Below are 21,932 nucleotides of genomic sequence, written 5' to 3'. Positions count from 1 at the left end.
TGGCAACATGGGAGATACAGGTTAATATATTGTGATTCCAGTTTGAGAAAAACTTCCATAATAGAGATAAACAAATACGCAAGAAGGAAGCCAAGTTTACAGTGTTATAGGCTGAATCATGCCCCTCAAGTTCACGTGTTGAAATCCTAACCTCCAGTACCTCAGAATGTGACTGTATCTGGAGGGAGTGTCTCTACAGAGATAATTAAGTTAAAGCGAGGTCATACAAGTAAGCTCTAATCCAGTGTGGCTGGTGTCCTTATCAGAAGAGGGAATCTGGACAAAGATATACGCACGCACGGACGAAGGGGCGACATGCGGGGACACAGTGAAAAGGCGCTGCAAGCCAAGAACAGAGGCCTCAGAAGAAACCAACCCTGCTGATACCTGATCTTTGACTTCATCCTCTAGAATAGTAAGAAAATAAATTTTTATTGTTTAAGCCACTCAGTCTATGGTACTTTATTACGGCAGACTTCACAGACTCATATGTGTTGTGAAAGTCACTTGGTCGGGTCTGACTCTTTGCGATCCCATGAACTATATAGTCCCTGGAATTCTCCAGGCCAGAATATTGGAGTGGGCAGCCTTTCCCTTCTCCAGGGGATCTTCCCAACCTAGGGATCAAACCCAGGTCTCCCACACTGCCCGTGGATTCTTCACCAGCTGAGCCACAAGGGAAGCCAAATACATGTTGTAGAAGCCAAATATTGGCCTTGTGTGCATGCTAAGTCATTTCAGTCATGTCCAACTCTTTGCAACACTATGGAAGATAGCCCACCAGGCTCCTCTGTCTATGGGATTCTCCAGGCAAGAATACTGGAGTGGATTGTCATGCCCTCCTCCAGAAGACCTTCCTGACTCTGGGATCAAATCCACGTCTCTTATGTCTCCTGCATTGTCAAGCAGGTTCTTTACCACTAGCACCACCTGGAAAGCCCAATATTAGCTTTACAGAGGCCCTGTGTTCAAGCTGACTCAGGGGAATTTGCTTCCTGCCTCACACCTTCATCCAACACCAGAGGGCCCTTTGCCTCCTCTGTGCTCCTCACTCCTCAGCCTGGCACTTTCCGATGCCTGTTCTTACATCTATTTTTGTTATGCCCTTCTTGAAAGCACCTAGTTGCCCATTCAGGCCCCTAAAATTAAAACCACATGAGACCTTCGAGGCCCAATGCTGTAACTTCCAACACAAACTTGAAAGTTACCCTGAGTGGCAGGGAGTCTGGAGGGACTGGAATGCTCTGGAGTCTCACACTGTTGTTGAATGTGCACGTTTTTTAAAAGGTGATAAGAACCCTTCTAAACAGCTAGCTTTCTTACTAACAGTCTCACAGTTCTTTGTGGGGTTTGAAATATCATGATAGATGGAACTGAATTAAGACTAAAGGAGAGAAAATGATGAAGCATGAGCGGTAAGGTATGGGCGTTTGGAGCCCTTCACTTATTCCACAAACGTTTATGAGTGTCTATTATATGTAGGCACTGCAGACCCTGGAGAGAAAAACCTATATAGGCCCTGCCTTCCAGAAGCATCTAGCAGGGAAAACATAAACTGACATAAATATATAAATATATGAAATATGCATATACATCTACATACATGTGTAATATAATATATAATAACAATCCATACAAAGTTCTATGAGGACTATGTCCAGGGAGGTTTATATATATATATTTTTATTATGGTAAAAGTTCCATAATATAAAACATACTATTTTAACCATGAAGTGAAGTGAAAGTCGCTCAGTTGTGTCCAACTCTTTATGACCCCATGGACTACACAGTCCATGGAATTCTCCAGGCCAGAATACTGGAGTATGTAGCTTTTCCCTTCTCCAGGGGATCTTCCCAACCCAGGGATCGAACCCAGGTCTCCAACATTGCAGGCGGATTCTTTGACAGCTGAGCCACAAGGGAAGCCCAAGAATACTGGAGTGGGTAGCCTATTCCTTCTCCAGTGGATCTTCCCAACCCAGGAATCGAACCAGGGTCTCCTGCATTGCAGGCAGATTCTTTTCCAGCTGAACTACCAGGGAAGCCCATTTTAACCATAGCTAACTCAACTGATTTCCTACTTTTGCATTCCAGTCCCCTATAATGAAAAGGACATCTTTTGGGGGTGTTAGTTCTAAAAGGTCTTGTAGGTCTTCATAGAACCGTTCAACTTCAGCTTCTTCAGCGTTACTGGTTGGGGCATAGACTTGGATTACTGTGATATTGAATGGTTTGCCTTGGAAACAAACAGAGATCATTCTGTCATTTTTGAGATTGCATCCAAGTTCTGCATCCAAGACTCTTTTGTTGACCATGAGGGCTACTCCATTTCTTCTGAGGGATTCCTGCCCACAGTAGTAGATATAATGGTCATCTGAGTTAAATTCACCCATTCCAGTCCATTTTAGTTCGCTGATTCCTAGAATGTCGACGTTCATTCTTGCCATCTCTTGTTTGACCACTTCCAATTTGCCTTGATTCACGGACCTGACATTCCAGGTTCCTATGCAATATTGCTCTTTATAGCACTGGACTTTGCTTCTACCACCAGTCACATCCACAGCTGGGTATTGTTTTTGCTTTGGCTCCATCCCTTCATTCTTTCTGGAGTTATTTCTCCACTGATCTCCAGTAGCATATTGGGCACCTACTGACCTGGGGAGTTCCTCTTTCAGTATCCTATCATTTTGCCCTTTCATACTGTTCATGGGGTTCTCAAGGTAAGAATACTGAAGTGGTTCGCCATTCCCTTCTCCAGTGGACCAGAGACTGCAGCCATGAAATTAAAAGACGCTTACTCCTTGGAAGAAAAGTTATGACCAACCTAGATAGCATACTCAAAAGCAGAGACATTACTTTGCCGACTAAGGTCCGTCTAGTCAAGGCTATGGTTTTTCCAGTAGTCATGTATGGATGCGAGAGTTGGACTGTGAAGAAGGCTGAGTGCCGAAGAATTGATGCTTTTGAACTGTGGTGTTGGAGAAGACTCTTGAGAGTCCCTTGGACTGCAAGGAGATCCAACCAGTCCATTCTGAAGGAGATCAGCCCTGGGATTTCTTTGGAAGGAATGATGCTAAAGCTGAAACTCCAGTACTTTGGCCACCTCATGCGAAGAGTTGACTCATTGGAAAAGACTGTGATACTGGGAGAGATTGGGGGCAGGAGGAGAAGGGGACGACCGAGGATGAGATGGCTGGATGGCATCACTAACTTGATGGACATGAGTCTGAGTGAACTCCAGGAGTTGATGATGGACAGGGAGGCCTGGCATGCTGCGATTCATGGGGTCGCAAAGGGTCGGACATGACTGAGCAACTGAACTGAACTGAACTGAACTGAGTTCAGTTCATCTTCCTAAACTGAAATTCTATTCCTATTAAACACTAAGTCCTCATTCCCCCCTCCTCACCCCCCATTCCCGGCCCCTGGAATCTACCAAAGTAATTTCTGACTCTTTTAATTTGACTATTCTAGGTTATCTCGTATAAGTGGAATCAAACAATACTTGTCTGCAGTTAATGCATATTGGAAAGAAAGTGAAAGTCTTAGTCGTTCAGTCATATCCAACTCTTTGCAACCCAATGGACTGTAGCCTGCCAGGCTCCTTTGTCAATGGAATTCTCCAGGCAAGAATACTGGAGTGGGTAGCCATTCCTCTCCAGAGGATCTTCCCAACCCAGGGATCGAACCTGGGTCTCCTGCATTGCAGGCAGATTCTTTATCATCTGAGCTATCAGAGAAGTCCCAATGGATATTCGAATGTATTTTTAAGGTTAACTTGGTATATGTCCTACAAACAGACTGCACCTTCTTCCCCCTCCCCACACCGTGCTACACTATAGGTTCTCGTTAGTTATTTATTTTACACATAGTAATGTACAGTTTTGAGAGTGAGCATAGCTTGTCTGCTCTAGTCTGGGTGGGCTAGCAAGGTTTGCCTGGGAGCGACCTTCGAGCTCATGCCAAGTAGAAGCTGTGGCCTCTCAGCTAACACTCCCCCTGCTTCACTTCCTCTCCAGCACCAGGACCGGAAGCCTGAGGCTGCATTTTGCACACTCCCTTGCCAGCTGGTTCTGCCAGTGGAAGGCACTGGGAGGAGACTGAAAAGTGGATGAAAGGAAGAAGTGATCCTTTTTCCCAGTTCTGCTGGCAGCGTCAGCAAGAGCAGCAGCTGCTGCTGCGAAGTCATTTCGGTCGTGTCCGACTCTGTGCGACCCCACAGACGGCAGCCCACCAGGCTTCCCTGTCCCTGGGATTCTCCAGGCAAGAACACTGGAGTGGGTTGCCATTTCCTTCTCCAATGCATGAAAGTGAAAACTGAAAGTGAATTCGCTCAGTCGTGTCCGACACTTAGTGACCCCATGGACTGCAGCCCACCAGGCTCCTCCTTCCATGGGATTTTCCAGGCGAGAGTGCTGGAGTGGGGTGCCATTGGCAGCAGAGGCAGTGACAAAAGCAGCAGCGGCGGTGGCAGTGGTGGCGGTGCAGCAGCAGGAGCGAGGGAGGGCTCTGCGGCTCCTGCTCTGGAGGCCGGTTCAGAACAGCGGGGCAGCGACGGACGCCGGTAACGCACGTTCCCCTTGTGCAGCCTTCTTAGCGGTGGATGGCCAGTGGCCTCCTCAAATGATCCGTTTTTGCTGTTCCACTGTCCCAAGACCTTTGTTACCAATTTCCTGGGTTAAATTCCTTCTGTTTAAAAAACCAAGAGTAGTTTTTGCTTCTCCAACCAAACTCATGCTCGGCTTCTAAAACAGCCCCAGGAAACTGACTCAAAAATAGGTATCTGGATTGGTCATCTGAGCGATCTTGGCTTGAATGCAGTGATTACCTCAATGCCAGTGAGAAGTTGGGATGCTAGTCTCCATGGTACACAGCAGCAAATGGTGAGTTAAATTTTCACCATTGGCCACTTGGGAGGAAGTGCTTATGGGAGGTGAGGCTTGAGGAGACCAAGTGGTGGCTGTAAGTAACTATTTTGGTAGGAACAATGATTAGAAAGGCTCTGGATGAGCTGGCTGCTTTCTGAACACACCGGTGAGTTTGATGGGGGAAAAAAAAAAAAGACCATTCTAGGGCTTTACTATCTTAGCTAATGTCAGGATTGAAAAGTGAAAGTGTTAACCACTCAGTCATGTCCAGCTCTTTGCAGACCCCATGGACTATAACCTACCAGGCTCCTCTAACCAGTATTCTCCAGGCAAGAATACTGGAGTGGGTAACCATTCCCTTCCTTCTCCAGGGGATCTTCCTGTCCCAGGAATCAAACCTGGGTCTCCTGCATTGCAGGAGGATTCTTTACCATCTGAGGTAACAGGGAAGGCCTAATGTCAGGGTTAGAGAACCATGAAGTTTCTATTACAGCAAAAGAGAACCTCTTGTCTTATAGCCACAGAGCCAATCAAGAAAAAACATCAGAGCTCAAATTCAATCCTGTCGGCTGCAGAATTACAATGAATAGATTTACCAGGTCTCTGATGTGACCTCTGAGTCTATAATCAACCAATAAAGTCATGGCTCTAGGTCTTGGATACAGAGGTGAACAAGACCAACACCACTTTCACCCTTAGAGAAGTCTGGGCAAAGATCTGGAGGAAAGCCCTTCTAGGGAGAGGGAACAGCAAGTGCAAGGACCTGAAATGAAGCCAGCTTGGTTTGTACGAGAGACAGAAAAAAAGGCCATTGTGGCTGCAGTGAAGTGAATGTGGACGGAAAGTAGTGAGAGAGGCAACAGTGGTCAGGTCTGGCAAGGCCATGGTGAAGATTTGCTTTATTCTGGTTTAATAAAATTCACATGGAAGTTCAAGAAGGTGCAATATGGCAATACAATTTTGACTCCAAGCCCCTGGGTCAGCAGACACCCCACAGCCCCCAAGAAGACTGTCATTACTTCATATGCCAGCTGCAAGTTCAAGGGTCCTGAGGCCACCCACACTTCTGAACACCTGGCTAAAAATTCAGGAGGTTCTATGACTCCCTCAGGTTCAATTTTCCCAGAACAACTGACAGAACTCAGGCAAGCACTAGACTTACACTTGCAGTTTTATTATAAAAGATACGAATCAGGATCAGTCAAATGAAGAGACACATAGGGTGTGGACTAGGAGCATCCCAGGGAATAAGGATGAGTCACCCTCCCAGCACATGGATGTGTTTACCAACCACTGTTACTCATCTAAGCCTTGGGGTCTAGAGCTTCCAGGTCCAAATGACTCCCATCCAGAGCCAGCTCATTAGCATAAATGATCAAGACCCACCATGAATAACAATAGCATTTTTATCACCTGGGAAATTCTAAGGTGTTTTAGAAGCACCAAGCCAGGAACCTGGGACGAAGACCAAAGAAATTCTTTATTATACAACCGCAGGAGAGTGTCATAATCTGAGTTAACTTTTAGAAGGAGCATTAGAAGGAGCTGCTATGTGGTCCTATACAAGAGAACACAAGACATGGAGCCTACAGTGACCTTCTAACCAGATGGTCTCTGGTTTGACACCTTGGCTGTCCCTGACTGCCTAGTTTCCCTTGGTCCCTGTCCATTTCCAAACCTGGCTTTCCAGCTTCCCCATTGATTCTAAGAGCTACATAAGACCTTGAAGTAAATAGTCTGCTTAAATAAACCAGAGTTGGTTTCTGTTATTTTCTACCAAGCACCCTAAGCACTGCATGCTCTCTTTCTATCATTAGATTTCCACAGTCTCTCTTCCACAAAGGAAAATGTGGTTGACCCTCAGTTCCTAAGTTCATATGTTCCAAATCTGAACACTCAGACTGCTTTTCAGTTTCATTTCCAAGTTCCTGGGAAAGAGAGTCTGATCATTTCATCCGGGTCAGATATACTCTCTTAGTCCAATCATAGGTAGCTTAGAAGGCTCGGTTATGTAGTACAAACATCACCAGAGGGTGGCTAAAATTATTACAAGTAGACTAGATCTCCAAACATTGTTTCCTACATATAGATGGAATTTAGATAGCCAGGGAGAAAAAGTATGAATTGCAAGGAGAACATGAGCTGATGATGCATAGAAGCTGGAATGGTTGTGGCATTTTCAAAGAACAGGAAAGATTCTGGCCAAATCACAGAAGAGGCATCTGATGAGAAGTGGAGGAGGCGTGGGCTTGGCTATGAAGGGGAGGTCCTATTATGGAGAATCTGGACACTTGGCAGAAAAGTTTCTACTTGTGAAGAAAATGGGAAACCATGCAGTTTTTCTTGGCTGAAGAAAGGTCTTATAAAAGTATTACCCTAATAGTAGCAGCAAGTTGGATGGGAGATGATGGTGACAGAGAGAGATACAAGTTTTTAAAAAATAGAATACACTCATTTACTCCGTATGGAAAAATGAGAGAAATAAATCACAATTATAAATCCAAAGTTGTTAATGAGAGAGAGCAGTAAATCTCAAACTTACAACTGATAGATGAATGTCCCATAAAAAAGAACAGCCAGCGGCACAATGTGTCCTTTCTCTGCTTGTTCCTGTGATGGTCCCTGCCTCTCAGGAGGTAATAGCATGACAGAGAACCATCAAATCTAATGAACAGCTCTTTTCTTTTTTAAGGGGGGTGGCGGGGAAATCTTGCATTTTTGCTGACTCAGCTCCATTCACCACTATGGGAAATTTATTTTTCATATGCACACAGAGCCTTTTTTAAGAGCTTCTTCTCCCTCTTTCCTCTCATGTAATTTTTGTTCAGTTACCTCAGGAAAATGTCTCTTGTGCCCCCTTTTTCTCCATTTGTAAGTCAAAGAAAAATGACCCTAATCATGAATGATAAGTTTAAAGTAGTACTAGTGATATATCCATGTGAGGAAAAAGGAAGGCCCTACATTTGGGAGTGAAATGTAATGTCATCAAGAACCAATAGTAGCAAATTAGAAGGCCTGGGAAAGAGCCCAAATTTCCCTTCAGACTCTCCACTATAGTACCAATCTATATTTTCATCCTCCTTTAATGAAATCTATTTTTCCACAGGCATTATCATTTAGCAAGAATGAAAGCCTTTCTTCTTCAATTTTAAGGATGAGAGATTAAATTACTTACGTAAATGTTAATATTGCAGTGCAAACATTTTTTAAAACTAATTTTGCTTGCAAATATATGATATGGCATCAATGTTTTAAGCTTAAATGGCTTTACTGGGCCAGCCCGGGTACCTAGTTGCATTTATAATGACATTTTAGGAGAAAAATACATTATATCTTAAAACAAACAGACTCTCTTTGATTTCTGGAAATCTAGATTTTGAAAGTTGAACACTGTTTAACTCAACAAAAGATTCTCACAGGAAATACAAAGTTATATAATAATTTTACGTAGAGTAGTGGAGAATTCCAGCATGCGCGTTTGATGCATGCGACTTTCCTTTCTCACCACTTGATGTTTTGGTAGGCAGCCAGTTCTTTATTTGTTGTTCTGAAGTTGTCATGATGAGTTCAGCTAGCTCACAGAGTGAAAAAAAAAAAGATGAGCTGGAGGTATGAGTTTTGTTGCATGAGTTTTCTAAATATATTTATTGGTACTCCTTAAATTAGGCTCGAAGCTGGTTGTCTCTCTCAATTTAGAGCATCTTCCCACTTGCTTTAGCACCATCACGATCTCACTTTTATTGTCTGTATAACCAGATGCAGCTGCATTTATTTACATTTTTTAAATGAATGAAACTCCTAACTTGTTGACATATTGGAGAGTCTAAAAATGTCCCATTTAAAGTCATCCTCACAACTACATCCACATGGATGGCAGTTGAATTAGCCCCACTTTGTAGCAGAGTTGATTTTCAAGAGAAATGTTTACATGGAAATAAAGAATTTTGAAAGCCTTATTATTGGGTGACACAGAAGAAACTATTTTTGTTGCATTTCAAGTTTCCAACTGAAATTTCAAGTCAAGGCCATGAGACAAAATCTACAGGAACAAAATGAAATGGAAGTACAGCTGCACTTCCGTTTCAGACTTCCCATAGACCACTTCTCCACCAACTAAATCACCTCCTTTTGAATTTCTGGCTCTGGTGAAAAAAGATCAGGATTTTTTTTTTTTTTTTCCTTTTTAGCTGTGCTGGGTCTTAGTTGCAGCATGTGGAGTCTAGTTCCCTGACCAGGAATCAAACCTGGACCCCCTGCATTGGGCTGCAGAATCTTAGCTCCTGGACCACCAGGAAAGTTCTAGATCAGGAATTCTGAAGCTATAATATATACTTCAACTCCAGCCTCTCAGTGATCCACACTGTAGGATTTGCTTAGTATTCATTCATTTGCTCATATTTTCAGAGAACCCACTATGTATAGTCAAAGCTATGGTTTTTCCAGTAGTCAGGTATAGAGAGTTGGACCATAAAGAAGGCTGAGCACCAAAGAATTGATGCTTTAGAATTGTGGTGTTGGAGAAGACTCTTGAGAGTCCCTTGGACTGCAAAGAGATCCAACTAGTCAATCCTAAAGGAAATCATTGGATATTCATTGAATATCATTGGATATTCATTGGAACGACTGAATATTCATTGGAACGACTAATGCTCAAGCTGAAGCTCCAATACTTTGGCCACCTGATGGGAGGAACTGACTCATTAGAAAAGACCCTGATGCTGGGAATGATTGAAGGCAGTAGAAGGGGATGACAGAGGATGAGATGGTTGGATGGCATCAACGACTTGATGGACGTGAGTTTGGGAGTTGGGAGTTGGTGGGAGGGACAGGAAAGCTCTGAGAATTGGTGATGGACAGGAAAGCCTAGTGTACTGCAGTCCACAGTGTTGCAAAGAGTCAGACATAGCTGAACTAACTGACTAACACTATGTATGAAGGTGGCTCAGTGGTAAAGAATCTGCCTGCCAATTCAGGAGATGGAGGAGAATGTGGGTTCCATTCTGGGATTCTATCCCTGGAGGAGGAAATGGCAACCCACTCCAGTATTCTTGCCTGGGAAATCCCACAGATAGAGGAACCTGGCAGGTTACAGTCCGTGGAGTTGCAAGAGTCAAACATGACTTAGTGACTGAACATGCATACACGCTACATGTGAAGCTCTAAGGGATGGACACAGAAAGGAATAAGATTCAATGGCTGCCCTTGAGAAGCATACAATCTGGAGAGAAGACAACTAGCTATAATATAAAGCAATGTAAAAATAAGAACTATAGGAGAGGAGTAAGAAAAATACTATGGAAAGATGAAGTCAGGAATAATTGATTCCAACTAGGTGGCCCAAGAAAGGCTATGTGGAGATCTAGATTTGAATGGAAGCTAGGAAGATTCTACAGACAGTATAAAAACACAGAGATTTGCATGACTCCTCTAGTGGTCTGGTAGTTAAGATTCCATGCTCCTAAGGCAGGGGGCATGGGTTCAATCCCTGGTTGGGGATCTAAGATCCCACATGTTATGATGTGGCCAAAAGAAAATGCATAGAGGTTTGAATGGCAAATTCAGGGAAGGGTGAGGAGTGCAGTGTGATATGTGCAGGGCCAGAGACAGGCATAGTGGGTGAGGAAGCTGAAAAGACAGATCAGGGCTCAATCTTGGAGGGCCTTAAAGCTACAGACACGAACTGAGCCAGATACTTAGACCAAGAAAGAGCCACTGAAGATATTGAGGGGGTAGAACTGTCTGACCTGTTTATAGGAAGATAACTCATCTGACAATGAAGAAAATGGACTGGAAATTTGATATGTCAAAAACCTACTGAAATAATTCAGAGAAGAGTTAAGTACTTAAATTAGAGCAGAACCAAGGTATTGGCATCACCAACTCAATGGACATGAGTTTGAGTAAACTCTGGGATTTGGTGATGGACAGGGAGGCCTGGTGTGCTGAGGTCCATGGGGTCGCAAAGAGTTGGACACGATTGAGCAACTGAACTGAACTGAACTGAAGGTATTGGGTGGATGATCACAAGCTAGAATTAAGATTGTGGGAAGAAATATCAACAACTTCAAGATATGCAGATGATACCACACTGACGGCAGAAAGCAAAGAGGAACTAAAGAGTCTCTTAATGATGGTGCAAGAGGAGAGTGAAAAAGTTGGCTTAAAACTCAACATTCAGAAATCTAAGATCATGGCATCTGGTCCCATCACTTGACAGCAAATAGATGGGGAAACAATGGAAACAGTGAGACTGTATTTTCTTGGGCTCCAAAATCACTGCAGATGGTGACTGCAGCCATGAAATTAAAAGAAGCTTGCTCCTTGGAAGAAAAGATATGACCAACCTAGACACTATATTAAAAAGCAAAGACATTACTTTGCCAACAAAGGTCCATCTAGTCAAAGCTATGGTTTTTCTAGTAGTCATGTATGGATGTGAGAGTTGAACCACAAAGAAAGCTGAGCACCAAATAATTGATACGTTTGAACTGTGGTGTTGGAGAAGAATCTTGAGAGTCCCTTGGACTGCAAGGAAATCAAACCAGTCAAGCCTAAAGGAAATCGAGCCTGAATATTCATTGGAAGGACTAATGCTGAAGCTGAAGCTCCAATACTTTGGCCACCTGATGGGAAGAGCTGACTCATTAGAAAAGGTCCTAATGCTGGGAAGGATTGAAGGCAGGAGGAGAAGGGGATGACAGAGGATGAGATGGTTGGATGGCATCACCAACTCAATGGACATGAGTTTGACCAAGCTCCAGGAGATAGTGAAGGACAGGGAAGCCTGGCACACTGTAGTCCATAGGGTTGCAAAGAGTCAGACACAACTGAGCAACTGAACAGCAACACAGGTACCGATATGAGCGTTGGACCATAAAAAAAGCTGAGGGCCAAAGAATTGATGCTTTCAAATCGTGGTGCTGGAGAAGACTCTTGAGAGTCCCTTGGACTGCAAGGAGATCATACCAGTCAATCCTAAAGGAAATCAACCCAAATATTCATTGGAAGGACTGATGCTGAAACTGAAACTCCAATACTTCGGCCACCTAATGCAAAAAACCAACTCATTGGATAAGACCATGGTGCTGGGAAAGACTGAAGGCAGGAGGGGAAGGGGATGACAGAGGATGAAATGGCTGGATGGAATCACTGACTCAATGCATATGAGTTTGAGCCAATTCCAGGAGATGGTGAGGAACATGGAGGCCTCGCGTGCTACAGTCCATAGGGTTGCAAAGTGTTGGACATGACTTAGTGGTTGAACAACAACAATAATCAAAAGTTCTTAGAGATTCCTACTTACTGTTACTATGACCACACCAAAAAAACTGAACATCGTCTCCCCTTAGTAATGGAAGTATGGTCCTAGCTTTCCTCCACATACTTGCTCATAAGAAATTCAGAAACATCTTCTACTGGCCAGTTAGGTACCAAAACCTACCACATCCTTGAGACTCTCATGGGGTGAATTAAGAAGGGAACAAACGCAGGAGTTTGGCAAAGCAGAAGTTGCAGACTTTTCCCTCTCAATTATCTGATTTCTGTTCTTAGATCTACCCCACTTTAGTTGATGAAATGAAGTCCCTATTGCTTATTGTGGGTGAAAATGATAATGACTAGCCATACACAATCCGTCAGGGTAGCTGAAATTGCTCAGGCATCTCCTTATACCCCCAACTAGATGGCTGTTATATAGTGACTGTTGTTATATACTTTTAACGTATACAGTGCTTCATAGCTAAAGAGCATTCTTCCTTACACTGACTCATCTCCTTCTCACCACATTCTGGTAAGAAAGATACAATTTCATTCTCCTTGATTCTCACAGACAGAAATCTCTTGCAGATTTCTCTCAGGATTGCATTTGGGTCATCTTTTCATGTCCTTCTCTAGCTCATTTTCTCTATTAACTGGAATCCAGCTCACTTTCTTCCCCTTAGCACATGATTTTTTTTTTTTTCTTTCTAACCTCATCCCTGGTCAGTATTTTCCTTCTGGCAATCCTTTTTTCCGAGCTAACAATCCACCATTATCTGTCCCATTTTTGTTAGGTTTCTCTCCCTCCGCCTCTGCCCCCATCGCCCTTGAGCTTTAAAAGAAATTGCATTAGAATTTAGCATTCAGAGACAGCTATTTCTCACATAAAAATAGGTGCCACCAAAATGCAAATAGGATCAAAATGGGGACTTTTATACCAGGCATATCCTTGGACGAGCAAATCAAAGCTGGGGGAAGGGTAGGCAGCGGAGAACTGGCTCCCTGCCCCCATCTGGCATGATCTCTGCACAGTCTCAGCCCCCATCTCTTCTTGAGAACCCACTATCTAAACTGCTTCACCCTTCTTTGTAACCCAGGAAAGCTGACCTTTATAGGCTCCATGCCAGCTGCCCTCCAGCTTCTGGTTGGGTGAAGCAAACAGGTATCAGAGGATGGAAGAAGAGAATGAACAGATGTGTATCCCCCTGGTTCCCTCCCTGCCATGCAGATCCTGTTAGATAACCACCTCCTATAGCCACAGCTACTGCCATCCCTGGCTCTGGGGACTGTCCCTCCCTGACTCCTTTAGGTTAAGGGGTGGTAATGGCACCTTCCATTACGAACTGCAGTTAGTAGGAGTCATCCTTCATCGTCCTTGTTAGTTTCCTTGGCCCTGTCCACCTTTGTGTTTCCCTTCATTAAACTCTCCCCAGTTAGCACACCTGAGGGTGACCCGCCAGATAGGGTCCCTTCACAGAGCACGTGGTGCTTAGCAACTCCCCATGCACTCCCCACAATGCTAGCAACAGCTGCAAATACTTTAGCAATAAAGAATTAGCTAAGTTAACCCAACAGGGTACAACGACCTAGAGAAATTAATGTCAAGGCAGATAAACACTGGAGAAAGAAAAAATGTTTTCATTTCCTAGGGCTGCCATGATAAAGGACTACAAACTAGGTGGTTTAAACCAATAGCAATTCATTCTGTCACAGTTCTGGAAGCTAGAAGTCCAAAATCAAGGTGTCAGCAGGGCCATGCTTCCTCAAAAGGAAGGGGAGAACCCTTCCTTGCTTCTTCCAGGCTCAGGAATTGTTGAGGATCCTTGGTTTCCCTTGGCTTGAGCTGGAGCCCTTCAGTCTCTGCATCTGTCATCACGTGGCCTGCTCCTATATGTCTCCACCTTCACGTGGCCTTTTCCTCATTTAGTCCCGGTCAAAATTCCCCTCTTCCATAAGGACATGAGTCAAGTTGAATTACGGCCCACCGTAATGGCTTCATTTTAACTTGATTACATCTACAAAGATCTGATATCCAAATAAGTTCCCATTCTGAGGTCCTAGGGGTGAAGATTTCAACATGTCTTTTTAGGGGACACAATTCAACCCATAGCAGATGGGTTCAGAAGTATATGACTGCTTCACATTTCTAAAGAGACCAAAGCTGCAAGGCATGCTGCCTACAGCTGATTAGTACCTGCCAACACAGCACCTGTGCCTGCCTATAGGGCTCAGCATGGGGGACTTAAGAAGACACCAGCCGCCTGGACTTGTTCGCTGCAAATTCAGTCCGACTTGTGAGCCAAAATATCAGCCCCTCTAATGAAGGCGTGAAAAGGTGAGAAATGTAATAGGTCATGTTTGTGAAAGACTTGAGGAAGCTCGAGGGGGATAAGCTGTCTATGGTGATGATCTATAATCATAGGGCTATATTTAGACTCTTCCATTATAGAAAATGATACCACGTTTGCACTGGTCTTAACATGTTTATTTTCCTTAACGTTTTTGAGTCCATTACTGCTTCTTTCAGAGACACTAACTCGAGAAAAAGAATCTCTGTTCTGAGTCCACAGACTTGCTGCTTGGGTGTTCCAAGCTGGCAACTGGTATTTTTAACAGTTTTTTTTTTTTAAAATAGAATCAAGGGACAAAAGTCTGGTGACATCTTTAGATAGACTGAAAATCTAGAATTTTTAAACCTCAAGCTATAAGCTACAAGTCTCCCTTGCTTGACCCTATAAAATCAACTCAGTGTTTCTCAACAAGCTTTACCACCCTAGAGCATTGTCCAAACTCCTCTACCCAGCATTTCAGATCCACAGTAGTCTCAAAAAACCACGTGCACATCTTATATCCAATCATGTCATTCATTTTATTTATTTCTTCAGCAAATAATCTAGTCACTGACTATTTGCTTAGCAGGCATTTCAAACAGCAGGTTCAACTGTGTCTCCCAAAAAGATAATGCTGACATTCCAACTGCACCAGGACCTGTAAGGGAACCATGCTGATTAGTCGCTCAGTCGTGTCTGACTCTTTTAGGGACCCCATGGACTGCAGCCCTCCAGGCTCCTTTGTCCGTGGGATTTCCCAGGCAACATCACTAGAGCAGGGGGCCATTTCTTTCTCCAGGGGATCTTTCTGACCCAAGGATCAAACGCAGATCTACTGCACTGGCAGACGGATTCTTTACCACTGAGCCACCTGAGAAGCCCAAAGGGAACTGTACCCAGTACCTGAAAATGTGATCTTACGAGGAAATAGGATCTTTGCAGGTATATGCAAAGATGAGCTAAGATGAGGTCCTACTCTCACATACATCAAAAATAAACATATGGTTACCAAAGGGGAAGGTGAGAGGAAGGACAAATTGGAAATTTGGAATTAACAGATACACACTACTATATATAAAATAAACAAGGACCTACTGTACAGCACAAGGAACTATATTCAATATCTTGTAATAACCTATAATGGAAAAAAATCTGAAAAAGAATATGTGATTCACTTTGCTATATACCTCAAACATTGTAAATCAGCTTTGTTCAGTTGCTCAGTCATGTCCGACTCTTTGCGACCCCATGGTCTGTAGCCTACCAGGCTCCTACGTCCATGAAACTTTCCAGGCAAGAGTACTGAAATGGGTTGCCATTTCTTTCTCCAGGGGATCTTCCCAACCCAGGGGTCGAACCCAGTTCTCCCACATTACAAGCAGACGCTTTACCATCTGAGCCACTAGGGAAGCCCAGTTATATATGAGGGAGGGAGTAAATGAGTGAAAGTCACTGAGTCGTGTCTGATTCTTTGTGATCCCATGCACTGTAGCCCACCAGTCTCCTCTGTCCATAGAATTCTCCAGGCAAGAATACTGGAGTGGGTCTGGGGATGCGCCCTGGAGGTGCCAGCCCGAGGCAGCTGGTTGTTGACCGATCCTGGCACCAGATCCAGCCCCCTAGGGGAAAACTTTGGGTGTTACCTGTTGTGCCAGGCGCACGGCACTGCGCAAGAGGAGATGTCATTTGAGTTCTCCATGAATGTTTGGAGGAGGAACGCCAGAGTTGCTGGCTGAAAGCTATCCAGACAAAAGAAACATCCCCAGGATGGACTCTCTGGTTCTCTTCTTGCTCTGCCTGGCTTTGGTGCTGGTTGGTTTTGTGATGATCTGCATTAGCTCAAAAACCCATTACTTGCAAGGCCTAATCAGCTGAGGAGCACAAATATTTTCACATGTAATTCCTGAATGTCTTCAGAGAGCCATGCTAAGAGTGCTCCATTACCTCTTCCATACAAGAAACTACACCTCCGTTATCCTGCATCTCATCTTGCAAGGGATGTGTGTGTGTGTTAGTCGCTCAGTCGTGCCCGACTCTTTGCGACCCCATGGACTGCAGTCCACCAGGTTCTTCTGTCCATCAGATTTTCCAGGCAAGGATACTGGAGTGGGTTGCCATTTCCTTCTCCAGGGGATCTTCCCAACCCAGGGATCGAACCCAGGTCTCCTGCACCGCAGGCAAATTCTTTACCGACTGAGCTACAAGGGAAGGCCGGTCTTGCAAGGGATGGTTTATACCAAATATACCTGGGAAATATCCAGCCTCTGTCAAGAGCTGGAGATCTCTTTGTATTACATTTTTCTGCCTTATCTACTGCTGATTGTAAACCTGTTTTTTGTTTTTGTTTTGCCCTTAGTTGTGTAACCAACCCTGGTACCATAACAAAAGCAAACAAATTACTGTTCCTTTAAGTTTATGCATCCGATGAAGTGATGTTCCCAAAGAACAGGAGGTGCCCTACTTGTGAGTTCAGGAAACCAGCGCGGTCCAAGCACTGGGTGTGTAACCGGTGTGTGCACCAGTTTGACCATCACTGGTGGGCTGCCGTCTATAGGGTCGCACAGAGTCGGACACGACTGAAGTGACTTAGCAGCAGCAATGCATGAGTGAAAAACTGCATCGGGGCCTGGAACACCCGGTATTTCCTCTCCTACCTCTTGACGTTGACAGTCTCGGCGGCCACCATGGCCGTGGTGAGCACCTGGTCCAGCTGGTGGTGATGTCAGACTTGTACCTGGAGACTTACATCGATGACCTCTGACACTTGTAGGTTGTTGACCCTGTCTTCCTTATTCAGTACCTGTTCCTGACTTTCCCAAGGATCCTCTTCCTGGTGGGCTTTGTCGTGGTGCTGAGCTTCCTCCTGGGGAGCTACCTGTGCTTCTGTCTGTACCTGACCACCACCAACCAGATCACTAACAAGCGGTACAAAGGCGACTGAGCCGGGGCCAGCACCGCCGCCGCATGGCCAGGCCCCCATCAGCAGAGCCCCAGGCTTACCAGAACATCCACTCCCGTGGGCACTGGGGCAACCTTCGAGAGCTCTTTCTACCTGCTGCTGCATATTATGAGAGAAAGAAGAAATAGGGATGAGAAGAGTGCTGCTGCCTTTTAAATATAGTATCCATTAATTTATGCATATGGATACTTTCTAAAAAAACAAAGAATACTGGAGTGGGTAGCCATTCCCTTCTCCAGGGGATCTCTTTACTGTGTGAGCCACCCAATATATATAAATTATATATATATATATACATTCTTTTTCATAATAATCCTTACAGGTTATTACAAATTATTGAGTATAGTTCCCCGTGCTAAACACTAGGACCTTGTTGGACCTATTTTGTATATATGTGTGTGCGTGTGTGTGTGTGTGTGTGTGTGTGTGTGTATTTCAAGTCATCCTAATTTATTCCTCCCCTACTTTCCCCTTCTGTAGTCATAAGTTTGTTTTCTATGTCTGTGGGTCTATTTCTATTTTGTAAATAAGCTTATTTGAAGACACGAAAAAAAATTTTTTTTAAGTTTAAACCTTTCAATTTCTATCAGGGTATAGTCTGAAGAAACAAAATTCTTAATAGAAAATGCAGGAGAGGTAACTGTCAAATCAATCTGCTGTGCCTCCCCTCTGACCTGTAGGGTCAGACATGAGCCCCTCAGCTGAAGCAGAGACAGGGACACCTAAGTGCCCTCCAGGCCTCTTAGTAGATACCTTAGCATGGAGCTCAGGTAGACCCTTCACAGTAGCCTTGAGCAACACGAACACCATCCCCTAGGACATGGCCAGCCTGCCCAGTGTCTCCTCGGAGAAGCCCTGCCTCCTGTCTTCTCAGTCTTGCTGGTTCCTGACTCTTGTTCTCTGCTTCCAGGCTCCTAATTCTGGTACCTCTTCTACTTGGCCTTTGGCTCCTTCCACTCACTGCCCTTGGAGCCCTCACTCTTTAGTCCCACTGTTTAGCCCTTGTGCATTAGCCCACAGAACCCTAACCTTGAGCACCACTAGTCTTGCCATTATCTCATGTCATCCTAGGTTTCATGGTCGTGGCTGGCAAACCTACAGCCCTCCATCCCCCAACATGTGTGGAACATGCTGCTGTCGCACATGCATGTGTGGGGCAGAACATGCCACCATCATTGTGACACGCATGCCCTGACGGACTGTCTCAGCTGAAGTTCAGGATGGGGACCCAGACTGTGGGGGGCCGGATGTCATTCACCTGGGAGGAGGGGAGAAGGGTGGTTCATAGTACCAAGCAGTATGCCAGTGATGCGCTGAAGTGCAAGTCCTCTCAGGCCTTGGATGCCAAACCAAAGAAACAGAGGAACATATTCAACTAAGTCTTCCTTTTACTGCGTTAATTCCCGAAAGATAGCTGTTTCAGTAAAAGTCACTCTCCTCCCTTTCAGTTAACAAAGGGCGCAGAGCACCAAACAAACTCAAAGCATATGGAGGTGTTTATGCATTTCCCATAGCTGATCATGACTACAGGATTTTCAGTTACAAGTTTCAGAAACTGAATCACACGGTCGCAGGCAAAGTATCTCATATTTGTGGCTCACACAGTGAAAGGGTACAGGAGAGTAATTGTCATCAGAGCTTGATTGAGGACATCGAACTTGGCCTCTCTCCATCTCCTGCCCTGGTTTCATCTCTACTGGCTACATTTAGGCAGACACTTCTTATGCAATGCAGGACAGTCCTCCAATGGCTCCAAACTCACATCCTATCACTGTAACACTACCAGTGCAAAGGAAACTTCTCTCTCCCAGGAGATTCTCAAAAGTTCCAAAATGGAATCTCATGGCTGAGCCCGACCTCTGACCCCCTGATGGGGCTGTCTCTGAATCAACCACTGTGGTCAAGAGACAAGGATAAACCACTGGTCTGAGAATTGAGAAGAGGACAGTTCTTCAAAAGAATATCAGCGTGCTATTACCTAGGAAGAGGAAATTGATAACTAGGAAGGCAAAAATAACAAATGTTTCCTACAGTCCATCCCTACCCTCTTATTATCCCTATATAACCTTCTTTCCATTTGTACAATTTCTATAATCTATTTTCTATATAATATAATCTCTATCCATAACATAATGTAACCAAACCACATGCATCTAAAAATTAAATCACACCCTCTCCAGTCATAAAGAATCCAAATTATGCCATTTTGATACCCAGGTCCAAGACCAGGATCTCTAAGTCATGTGGATTCCTCTCAATGAGGTCTGGATATAGCACCTAGAGTCTGACATCCTTCAGACTAAATGACAGACATAAACATTCCCAACATATACAGCAGTGTTCTTGTAAACAGTGAAAAGAAAATAGGATAATACAATAAATGTCTTGTTTGGAAATGAGAAGGGGAAACAGGCTATGATGAGCAGCCCTCTGCCTTTACTGTGCTCTGCTGGACAAAAACAGTAAGGACTCGTGGGCTAGCAGTGAGCGGGGTCCTTGCCAGCCCATCTGACAACCCCAGTTCTGCTCTGAGACAATCTCCTCTGCCCGGTGTCCCCCATTCCCATCTGAGGAGAGACACTGGGGAAGACTCACTTCCAGATGGTGCCGGTTGCAGAATTTGGGCTTGCCTCAGGGAGAAGGAAATGGCAACCCACTCTAGTATTCTTGCCTGGAGAATCCCAGGGACAGAGGAGCCTGGTGGGCTGTTGGCTCTGGGGTCACACAGAGTCAGACACGACTGAAGAGACTTAGCAGCAGCAGGGCTGAGCAATCACAAGCCCCTTTGGCCATGCTGAGATTTCTCCAGCAAAAGAAATCCCTCAGAAGCTCACTACTTACTACTCTTTCCATTTGCATTTGGTCATTTCATGGAATATTAACCAAAGCAAGAGATATTGTCCTTAATCTAAACTCTGGCCTGGGAGTTTGGTTTCTTAGCAGCAGCTTGAGGGCTCTCCCTCCTTCTCAGCTTAATGGCCTCCACTTTCTCCTCTGCATCAGTGAAATTCCAAACCAGAGCCTGGAAAGGGAAGGTTCAGCAAAGCTGCCTCTCAACCAGCAGCCAGGGGGTAATTATTATTTTAATGAATCACTGATTTGCACTCTCACAACCATCTCTCTTCTTCCATAGCCTATGATTAGAAGATTTTTTTAAATGTTATTGACAGAGAAATGCTGAAATCACACATGAATGATCATAAAGTGAGCACATCAGTATAACCAATGCCAGGTCAAGAAATAGGACATCAGGGCTCTCGGAAGCCCCTTGTGTGCCTTCCCAATCAGACCTCCTCCCATTTTCCCAGGGTCTCCATTTACCTCATTTCTAACGCCGTAGGTTGTTTCTGCTTATTTCAAAGCAGAACCCTACAGGATGTGTTATGTCAAGCTTCTTCACTCAAAATTATATCTACCAGATTTAGTCCTCCTGGTGACGCTGGCAATAGTGTGATCGTGTTCATTGGACCATAGAGTTCGTTGCAATTATTTACCCATTCGCTGTTGACAGGCGTTGAAAGTTTTCCGGTTTGGGACCATTACAAACAATGCTGCTAAGAATATTGTTGCACCTTTTGGTAGATATGCACTCATATACCTAGGAGTGGAACTGTTTGGTAATAAGCTACGCACACATTCAATTCTAATGGATACTACCACGCTTTTCCAAACCACCTATTTACATTCCTACCAGAAGTGTCTGTGGGCTCCAAAAGTTCCTCAACAACATGGGTATGATCTGTCTTCTTTATTTTAGCAGAACCTATAGTGGGATCTCCTATTTGTTTTCATTGCATTTCTCTCATGACAGATGAGGTTGAGCATTTTCTCATATTTATTTGGATAGTCCCTTTTGTGAAGGCCTGTTGATCAATCCTGCCGACTTTTCTGTTGGTTTGTCTCTTATTTGCTTATAGGAGCTCCAGATATGAGCTCTTTGTCAGTAATATGTGCTGTAATGTCTTCTCCCGTCCTGCGGCTTGTATTTTCGCTCCACCGTGACGTCTTTTGACGACCATGAGGATGAGCTGCAGTCAAGCTCAGGCTCCTTCCTGGTTTGTCTTCTCCTCTATTCTGTTTCTCATCTGCCTGCTTTTGCTGGGACAAACTTCATCATAAGGCAGAGAACTCACCTCTTCCACTCTTACAAGGTAAAACTTCACCTGGCTCTCAGTTACGAAAGGCAGAAAAGACCTTTTTTGTCGACATGTTTTTCCTCTTTTTCTACTTCTAGATGGACCAACTTTGAAAGAAACTTGTCTCTTTCTCATAAAAAAACTCACTGAGCACTTTTAAGAAGCAGCCAACACATTCCACAGGCTAAGACATTCTACAAGGACTTTAATGATTCCAGTCTCAAATGACACATGCTCTGAGTTCCAAGAAAGAATGGGCAACAATTTAGCTAGGTGCCTTGTTAGAGCATAACAAAGACCGCTAACTTCTCAGCCAGGGGTACAGACCCTGCCCGACTTTCCATTCTACCTTAGATGGTACATTTTAAAGTCTATCACTTGG

General features: G+C 44.3%; 1 pseudogene; it reads left to right on the top strand.

The window, feature by feature from the left end:
* The first annotated feature begins 1,408 nt into the window (after positions 1-1,408).
* Positions 1,409-17,542, top strand: LOC114117350 (palmitoyltransferase ZDHHC4-like; annotated as a pseudogene).
* Positions 17,543-21,932: the final 4,390 nt, after the last annotated feature.

Source organism: Ovis aries, chromosome 12, assembly GCF_016772045.2.
Source record: "Ovis aries strain OAR_USU_Benz2616 breed Rambouillet chromosome 12, ARS-UI_Ramb_v3.0, whole genome shotgun sequence".
NCBI classification, from domain to species: Eukaryota; Metazoa; Chordata; class Mammalia; order Artiodactyla; family Bovidae; genus Ovis; species Ovis aries.
This window is presented reverse-complemented; position numbering and strand designations above follow the sequence as displayed.